Here is a 9,840-nt window from a genome sequence, read left to right on the forward strand (position 1 = left end):
AGAAACACCTGGAGAGTTTGGGGGTGGAACCTGAGGAGGGCACGGTTTGGGGAGGACAGAAACTTCATGCCATAGAGCCCGCCTTCCAAGATCAATTGTAAACTCAGGAGCTCTCCAGCTACCACCTGGAGGCTGGCAACTAGCATGGGCAGGGCAATGGGGGTTAAACAGCTCCTCCCTTCTTCCCAACCTGAAAGTCCCAGGGAGTGGCTATTTGCCCTGCTGGGGAAACTTACGTGTTGCATATCGGTACACAAAGCTTGTTCCAACAGGACAAATAGTGGCTTTCAGGGCCGATCCAGGTAGGAACGTGGAGTGTATATGGGGGATTAACTCCTTTTCATCCCTGTGCACAGCGGTCCCAATCCGAACCCGGTTCTTTTGCATCTGGGAACTGATTTCTGAGCAAGGGGCTTGCAGCAAACGACTTGATTGCAGGATCCTGGCTCGACACAAGGACTCAGCATATGTGCCCAGCGACCCCACTCTGTTTCTGGCCCTTCACGCAAGACAACGGTTCTTCTTTCTGCAGATTCCTAGGATGGAAACAACCAGGGCCAGCACTAGGGCACATGGTGTCCCAGGCAGACCTGTGGCCGGCCGCCCCCCTCCACAGCGCCGCCCCTCCACTGCACCTTCTCCTCTCTCCCTTCCCCACCAGGTCCATATCAATGCCTGGGAAGGGGCAGTGGAGCACCGCACTCCCCAGGGTATTTAAAGGCGCCCCCCTGCCAGTCAGCTGATCAGCCGGCCCTTTGGCGCGCACACTGTCAGTGCGGGGTTCAGGGGGCAGGCCAGCAGTAATGGGAAGGACGAGCGAGCCGCTGAAAGAGCGGCTGCCACTGCTGCCTCCTCCCTCCTTCCTTCCTGGATTGTGTGAGAAGGAAAGGGGGAGGAGGCAGCGGTGGCGGCCACTCTTTCAGCGACTCGCTCGTCCTCGCTGCTGCTGGCCTACCCCCTCAACCCCGCACTGATAGGGTGCGTGCCGGAACTGCGAGCCTCCAGCGTTGTTTTACCCAATGATTGGGGGGGGTGCCTTTAAATAGCCTGGGGAATATGGCCTTCCACCGCCCCTCTGCCGGCATTGAAATGGAGCTGGTGGGGAAGGGAGGGAGGAGTAAGCTGGGGAGTGCAGGCAAAGGAGGTATCTGCCTAGAGGGAGGGGGGAAGGCCGAATTTGGTGCCCCCACCTTGCCGGTGCCCTAGGCAAATGCCTAGTGGGCGAGCTGGCCCTGGAGACAACCTCTTTGTTAGGCATAAACACCTTTGTTTTCTCCTACTCAGTCCCTGGTCCTTTGAACAACCTCCAAGATCTGTTCTTGAGCAGGAGAGGGTGACTTACTGAATTCTGCAACATTCTTTCACGGGGGCCATGCTAATCTTCTCTGTCTCGTTCCAGTTTTTGTAGGTGTGCTGCTGAAGTGAGACCACTGAGTCGAATGAGCAGTAACAGAAAAGAAAGAAGGAGAAGAGGTCTGTTAAGAGAGGGAGCCTGTTGTGGCTGCAAGGTGAGTTACTTGCTGAAAACCTATGCATTTTTCTTTCATCCGGGGACTGTAGTCTGTGGGGGGGAAGTACGGTTCTGACAAAATCACACACCAGTGGGGTCAGATCCCTTCCCTAAACACATTTTGGTTTTAATAGATGTTGTGGAGAAACGCCATTTTAGTCAGTGGTGGTGCTTCATTTGGCAGGGGTCAGTAAATCCCTCAGCCGGCGTTGTAGCCTTCCCCTCACTCCCCCCCTCCCTTCCAGAGCCAAACCAACAACGCTAGGGGGAAAATCTCCTAGAGAGGCAGGAAGTGCTGTTGTTCCTTGCATGGGTTAGGCAGGAAGAGAAGGGAGATTTGAACTGGGGCTCGAGCGAGCATGTGGTGAGCAATGGAGGCTCCTGCCTGGGGGGCCCCCAGGCAGGCAGACTAAGTAAGTAATTCACAAGACAGGGCAAGTTTAGATCAGGGCCAGCAGGACGCGTTTATAGCACCTTTTGTTTGTCAGGCTGTTTGCTGTGCGGGTGCTGTGCTAATTTTGTAGATGCAACTGTTTTTGTTTTGTTTTTCTTTTCCTATCCTTTTCTCTTTTAAATAAATGTTTTTTCTGTTTAAAATGCTGGCAGTCAAACTCTGTACCACATAGATCCCCAGACCGCTTTAGACCACGCTGTGTTGAGAAGGGGGCCCCGGGGAAGGGGGAAGGCATGCAGTTGGATAAGGTGCCAATCCTCCAGGGGTGCCCCAAAGACGCGCTGAGGTCTCTGTGAAACCCAAGTGCAGGGTGGCAGAGGACCTTGAGGCCTGGCCTCACAGCTGGAGAGGGGGATTGGGAGTCCTGTTCCTCTCAATCTGAACCCCGGGACTGAGCAGGTGGTGGCAGCGAGCCCAAGGGGCAGGAGGAGAAATAGCTCCCTCCAGGAGTTGGCGACTCCATAGGGAGCTGACGGGACCGGGTCTGAAGGCAGAATCGGGCCGGTTCCGTCACAGATGTATTGAATTTTCAAATAAAAGGGAATGGGAAGGGGAAATAGAAGGAAAGGGGAAGGGTAGGGTACATGAATTAAAAGCTTGTAGTTTTTCTACTTATACAATGTTCATTTCGTATCATCATCATTATCAGTCGTCTTGTGATATTCTCTGCAAGTACATCTTATAATTCAGTAATTCAATCATTATTAATATCTTTTAAAGCTCCTACTAGAACAAGAATATAACTTTGCATGGCAATAATTATGGTAGATTACATTATTATCTTATTTTGGAAGTTTGTATAGAATCCATCTTTAACCTAAGTGTTACCATTAATTTTGCAAAGGCTTTGGGACCTTTTATGATTTTAACAAAATCCGGCCCATTTATCTGTTAGCTGAATGAGAACTTTGTGTCCTTTTACGATTTTAACTAAATCCAGTCCATTTATCCTTAGTACTTAAAAAAGGGAGAAAGAAGAGGAAAGAAGAAAGTAGGTCCTTTAGCCTAACGCCTGCATCTTCTTCCCTGCCTCTAAATTGAATTCAAGGGCAGGAATGAAATTTGGGAGACAATGGTCAGACCCCCCGCCTGGTGTAGGAGGCCTTGCTGTGGATTGGGACCATGGTGCTTGGAAGAGTTAATCACTCCCATCTCCACTGCTGTTTTCAGAAAAACGTCCTTTGCCTGAACACTTATTTGGCAACAAAGCAAGAAACAACGGTGTAAGGCTGAACAACCGCAGAAATAAACACCATGTAAAACTCACTTATATTGGTGTGTTCTTGTTAGAGCTGGCCCCGCCACTAGGCAAACTAGGTGACTGCCTAGGGTGCTGGCCTTCTGCGGGCACCGAATTGGGTGCCCCCTCATGATTCAGTCATGTTATCAGTGCAGGAGGGGTGCCAGAAATTAGCCTTGCCTAGGGTGTCAGACAGTCTAGAGCTGGCCCTGGTTCTTGTATTATTCTCACAATACACACTCAGCAGTAATATATCATATGCAGAGCTTAGCACTCTCAATTAGTTCAGTAAGCCCTATGGAAAATGTCTCTTAACAAAAAAAGTCCATCTCAGGCTCTGGTCAGTTTCACAGATGTGTCTCCAGCACTGCTTGATAAATGGTGATGATAACAGGTGGTGGACGGCATGCCTTGCCGGGGCTATTATCTCAAACAGCATGTTTCAAGAGAACCTAAACTGCCAGATTGACTTTTGTGGACTTGTGCAATTAAAAATTTGAGCAGTGGTTCCAACTCAACGTGGGTGATTTGAAAAAGAGAGAGCCTCTTGAAACACGCTTTCCAAAGGGCTTACTGAACTAACTGAGAGTGCTAAGTTCTACATATGCTATATTACTGTTGAGTGTGTATTGTGAAACTAATACAAGAACATACCAGTCTAAGTGAGTTTTACACGGTGTTTATTTCTGTGGACTGTTATTTGGCATGGTGGGCAGAAGGGGGAGCAGGTGGGATACGGCTGCCTGCCTTTTCCCCAGGCAGGAGCTAACGACAGATCTCGCAGGGATGGGACTTTCTCTTGGGAAAGCAAAATGCAGGGAAAGGGTTAACTCCCTCTGCCATGCTGCAATCCCAGTCTATGGACTTGCCCACCTTCCATGTCAGTCCAGTATGTGCCAAATAAATGCCCAGGGACGAGGCTACGCAGATAGCAGGTTTCTTTCTCAATGGCTGCAGCTACAGATTAACAAGGCATTTTTAGCCTGCACTGTGGTGCATCCCTTTCTTTTGTCCCCTCTGATTGCCATTTTGGAATATTAACGGCTGCAGCAGGGGATGTGGTCAGGGCAGAGCTGCCATTCATCCTTGACATCGGCTAGTTCTCTTTGGCAGGAATGCTGTGTGTGTTGTGTCCCACTTTTGGCAGTCTCCACTCCTCCTGCACCCACAGCCTCCCTGCAGTTGTCAAGAGATTTTCCTTAGCAAGGGGTGGGGGGAGAGGACAAGCTGCGTAAGGACACTGGAAGCAGATTCCTTGATGCTGGGATTTATTTTATTAATTGTTTGGGTAATTATTTAGAAAACGTATCTGCTGCCTCTCTGGTGACCTGCTCGAGACAGCTCGTACGCCACACAACAAAACAAAACCAGCAAGCCAAGCCATTCATGCAGAGCTTTAAAAAAAAAAATGATAGAATTGGTTTATAACTGCATCCCATTGATTATTAGCAGATTTTAGTGACAATCACACTGGGAAAAGCTTTGTTACTTCTTTTAAAATGCTAGATATTGACTCTCTCTTTCTTTCCTTGGCAGATCTCATTATAGGGTGGCCAGACCGTCCCGGGCAGCCGGGAATGTCCCGGTTCTGGCCCCCTATTCCCGCCTCCCGGGCTGGCTATACCGGGACCATTAGAGGTGCGCAGGGACGCTCCCTCACTCACTCGCCGCCTTCCCCGCCCGCGGGGCCCAGCGGCGGTGGCGGAGGCCTCTCCGTGGCCTCCGCTGGTCGCTGGAGGCCCTCCAGAGACTCTGGAGGGCCTCCGGAGACCAGCGCCGACCAGCGAAGGCCTCTCCGCGGCCTCCGCTGGTCGCTGGAGGCCCTCCAGAGACTCTGGAGGGCCTCCAGCGACCAGCAGAGGCGCCGGCGCTGGTCCCGGGAGGCCCTCCAGAGACTTTGGAGGGCCTCCGGCGACCAGCGCCGACCAGCGGAGGCCGCGGAGAGGCCGGCGCTGGTCCCTGGAGGGCCTCCGGCGACCAGCGCCGACCAGCGGAGGCCGCGGAGAGGCCGGCGCTGGTCCCTGGAGGCCCTCCAGAGACCAGCGCCGGCCTCTCCGCCGCCTCCCCGGCCTCCGCAGCCGCCGCCAGCCCCGCCAGCAGCACCAGCAGGCCGGAGGAGAGGCCGCCACCCGCCCTGGAACAAGGTAAGTAAGCAGGGAGGGGGGGGCTGCTGGCGGGAGGGGGCGGCCGGCCTTCCCTCCCTCCTTCCCCTCCCTCCCTCCTTCCTTTCTTCCCTTCCTTCCTTTCTTCCTTCCCTCCCTCCCTCCTCCCTTCCTTCCCTCCCTCCCTCCTCCCTTCCTTCCTTCCCTCCTTCCTTCCCTCCCTCCTTCCTTCCCTCCTTCCTTCCTTCCCTCCCTCCCTCCTCCCTTCCTTCCTTTCTTCCTTCCCTCCCTTCCTTCCTTCCCTCCTTCCTTCCCTCCCTCCTTCCCTCCCTCCTTCCTTCCCTCCTTCCCTCCCTCCCTCCTCCCTTCCTTCCCTCCCTCCTTCCTCCCTCCCTCCTTCCTTTCTTCCTTCCTTCCTTCCCTCCCTCCCTCCTCCCTTCCTTCCCTTCCTTCCCTCCCTACCTCCTTCCTTCCCTCCCTCCTTCCTCCCTCCCTCCTTCCTTTCTTCCTTCCTTCCCTCCTTCCCTCCCTCCTCCCTCCCTTCCTTCCTTCCCTCCCTCCTCCCTTCCTTCCCTCCCTCCTTCCTTCCTTCCTTCCTTCCCTTCCTCCCTTCCTTTCTTCCTTCCCTCCTTCCCTCCCTCCCTCCTCCCTTCCTTCCCTCCCTCCCTCCTCCCTTCCTTCCTTCCCTCCTTCCTTCCTTCCTTCCCTCTCTCCTTCCTTCCTTCCTTCCTTCCTTCCTTCCTTCCTTCCTTCCCTCCCTCCCTCCCTCTGGCCACCCCTGGAGTAGACAATACTGACTTTGGTGGACCCACGCACTGATTCAGTGTAAGGGAGCTTTTTTTTTTTAAAACTCAATTTTTTTATTTTTTATTAACAACAACAACACCAAACAGAGAAAAAAAAGATACATATATATATATATATATATACTTCCATATAAGAGATACAGTATTGCAATATTTTAAACTTCAAAAAGTAATCCAGAACACCCCCACACATATATACACACAAATCATAACAATACTAACGAAAGAGGGGAGGGAAAAAGAAAGAAGGGAGGAGGGGTAGGTTGATTGTATTATCTTCAATTATTTCGAGTCCCACCGCCAAACTTCCGAGGTTGATCATTAGTGAGAGCAAATGTGCCTCAATACAAAACAAAATTTAGGTATTTCGTTGGCATTTTGTTCTTCTTTGACGCATAGGTATTCACGTGATCAAAAAAGTTAAACCACTTCTCAACAAAGAAATCTCCTGCCTTAGGATTATCGCTAAGTGTAAGTTGGGACGCTATTTTATCCTGAATAATCATTTCCCATACCTTTTGGAACAACTGAGTAATTGAAGGTACTTTTGCCACTTTCCAAGATTTTGCCAGCAAGATTTTGCCTGCCAAAATCAGAAGGGAAATAAGTTCCTTCTTTTGTTTGGAGTACTTATTGGATGGCCAGTAGTTGAGCAGAATGGATTCTGGGGTTCGAGGGATGGTTTCATTAACAATGATCTCAATTTTGCTTATCAAGGTATTCCAAAAAGCTTGAATTTTCTGGCAAGACCACCAACAATGGAGAAATGATCCAGTTTCAGTGTAAGGGAGCTTTGTGTTTGTGACTGGACTAGACAATACTGACTTTCGTGGACCCAAGCACTGATTCAGTGTAAGGGAGCTTTGTGTTTGTGACTGGACTAGACAATACTGACTTTGGTGGACCCAAGCACTGATTCAGTGTAAGGGAGCTTTGTGTTTGTGACTGGACTAGACAATACTGACTTTCGTGGACCCACGCACTGAGAGAACGGGTTATAGAGTGTTTCGAGCCCGTCCCTGTGGCATCGGTCCCATCGTTGTGGGGCCCAGGGGGCCGGCGCAGCGGCACGCTGAAGCAGCCTGTCGGTCACTTCCGGGTTCCTGTCCTGCATCTCGACCTGTGTTATTAGTGACAGGCTGCTTCGGCGTGCCGCTGCGCCGGCCCCCTGGGTCCCACAACGATGGGACCGATGCCACAGGGACGGGCTCGAAACACTCTATAACCCCTCAAAAGAACAGCAGTCTAGCTCGCTTCCCCCGAGCCCTGCCGCCATAAGCCTCAAGGGGGCTCATTTTGCGGCATCTCCCGGCGGGAGGGTGGCACCCACACGGGACACATATCAAATGAAAGAGGGGGTGCAGGGCTATCAGAAACAGCCGGCGGAGGGAGTCGGGAGACCACCCCACTGGGGGATCCACACCCCGAAAGTGATGAAGGTGGCGCAGATAGAGCCAACAGAGCAAACAGGACAAAATAAATAGGCTGCATTATGCAGCACAGTCTCACTGGAATCTGACTGGCTTCTCAGCATGGAACCCGTTCTCTCTAGTCTTCTCACTTTGAAAAAAGTTAAAAAAGTGTTTCATTTAACTTTACTTCCCCCTTTCCCTCTCTATAAATAATCTTGGTGTTTCCGGCGGTGATATTTGGGGGATTTTTGGGGACGTCACAGGAAGTGCTGTGAAGTCACTTCCTGTTTCCGGCAGTGGCATTTGGGGGAAATGATGTCATTTGGGGGAAATGATGTCACAGGAAGTGATGTCACTTCTTGCTTCCGGCAGGTGGCGCGGGGAAAATGATGTCACAGGAAGTGATGTCACTTCCTGTTTCCGGCAGATGGTGTGTGTGGGGGGGTGATGTCACAGGAAGTGATGTCACTTCCTGTTTCCGGCGGTGGCATGGCGTCACCGGAAGTGACGTCACTTCCTGTTTCCGACGGCACGCGCACTTTGCGCGCGCGCACCCCTACCTTCCCCCCCCCCCCAAAGGTGTTCCTGGCTGGCCTTCAGACATTATGGCCACCCTATTATATTGCTGTAATTTTCTTCCTTTGGTTAGAAGAACAAGTTGCTTATGAGGACTCTCTGGGTGAGTGTTCATTGCAGCCTCTCCAGTTTCCAGTTCATCCAGTTCTTGGAAGGACGGGAACCTCCTTTTCATTTCAGTGCCCCCCTTGCTTCTGCCACCATCTCTTCCCACTGCCAGTTTTCATGCACCATCTCCCATTTGTGTGGTAGTCCAAATCCATATGGAGCTATTTTTAAAAAAAAAAAATCAATCCTTTATTTGCAAAAAAAGCTCCATTCAAAGTATAAAAATGAAATATAGTTTTTAAAGTTTACCAATGATTGTGTGCCTTTAATGGTTTGCTTTCTTTTTGTAACTTGTTTCAGTAACGGTGGGCATCCTTGCACCCTTAAAAATGAGACGTTCTGCTCAAAGCAGCTCTCTGGTATACATCTTGGTCATTTCAATCACACTTAAGCAGAGGAACTTTCTATAGCAATTATGACCTAAGAGTTATCTAATAAAAACTAGCTACTGCTGTGTGAGATACCTTGGCGTATATTGTTGATTTATCTTTCCAGAACAGCCGAACTGACTTTTTTGGCATCCGGCTGGCCAGCATTAAGGGGTCTTTTATGCCGGCACAATGAATTTGTCAATGGAAGCGCTTAATCTCACTGATGCTCCAATGGTGTAGGAGCATGCAACGTCCACCTGCAAGAAGAATGCTGGGGGGAAATTAACATGGAGAGAAGATCAAGACGACAGAGGAAATACCATACCAGTAAGTGGAGGTGCATACTTATCATGTTGCAGAGATATTGGCTCTCGACAAGACATTTTCGTTCTCTGTCACAAAGTAATTTAGACTCTGAGATCAGTTGTTCACTCAAACCATGTATGGGTTTTTGGTTCTCTTCCTGTTTGCAGAGAGGTTTGAGCAAGGAGGGCTACACATAAGCCATTCCAACCAAATATTTCCAGCAGCGAGAAATGTTCCAGAAAAACTCTCTCTCCCCCACTCTGCATTGCCACCCTGGATGCTGAATGCTTTCTCAACTCAACCACAGGCTTCCTGGCTTCAGCTACTCTCTTTGCCCTCAAAGGGAAGGCAGAAACCTGTTCTGCAGGCTTGTTGGGAGACCCCACCAAGCATTGCCATCCTCCTGGAGTATAGGAAATTCTAGCCACTCATCCTCTGCCTTGTCAGTTGCAATGCAGTAGCATCTTTAAGACCAACAAACAAAGGGTTATTCAGAATGTCAGCTTCCGTAAGCATGCCTACTTCATCAGACAGTGGAATGGGGTACAGTGAACAGAGCTTTGTATAGCTGGTGGGCAGTGGTTTTAAGAATGCAAAGTGGTACAAAGAATCCAATGGCAGGATAGTGAAATGAACAAACTGAAAGGACATTTGGTCTGGATAGCATTTGCGTGGGAAACCAATAAAACAGTAACATGTCAGAATGGGCGAATGAGGCAATAAATGCTGTCTGTTAATTTCTTAGTGCTTGCAACCAAATGCTATCCAGACCAAATGTTCTTTCAGGTTGTTCATTTCACTATTTTGCCGCTGGATTCTAACTTTGTACCACTTGGCATTCTTAACCACTGCCCACCAGCTATAAGTGGCTATACTCATTGTACCCCATTCTGTTATCTGATGAAGTGTGCATGCATACGAAAACTGACATTCTGAATAAAACTTCATTGGTCTT

At 50.2% G+C, this 9,840-nt stretch overlaps 1 non-coding gene across 1 annotated transcript; it reads right to left on the reverse strand.

The window, feature by feature from the left end:
* Positions 1 to 1,322: 1,322 nt before the first annotated feature.
* Positions 1,323 to 1,431, reverse strand: LOC132570651 (U6 spliceosomal RNA). The gene has a single exon (XR_009555354.1). It is a non-coding gene; the product is annotated as a U6 spliceosomal RNA (small nuclear RNA).
* Positions 1,432 to 9,840: the final 8,409 nt, after the last annotated feature.

The sequence above is a fragment of the Heteronotia binoei genome, chromosome 4 (assembly GCF_032191835.1).
Source record: "Heteronotia binoei isolate CCM8104 ecotype False Entrance Well chromosome 4, APGP_CSIRO_Hbin_v1, whole genome shotgun sequence".
In the NCBI taxonomy this organism is placed as follows: Eukaryota; Metazoa; Chordata; class Lepidosauria; order Squamata; family Gekkonidae; genus Heteronotia; species Heteronotia binoei.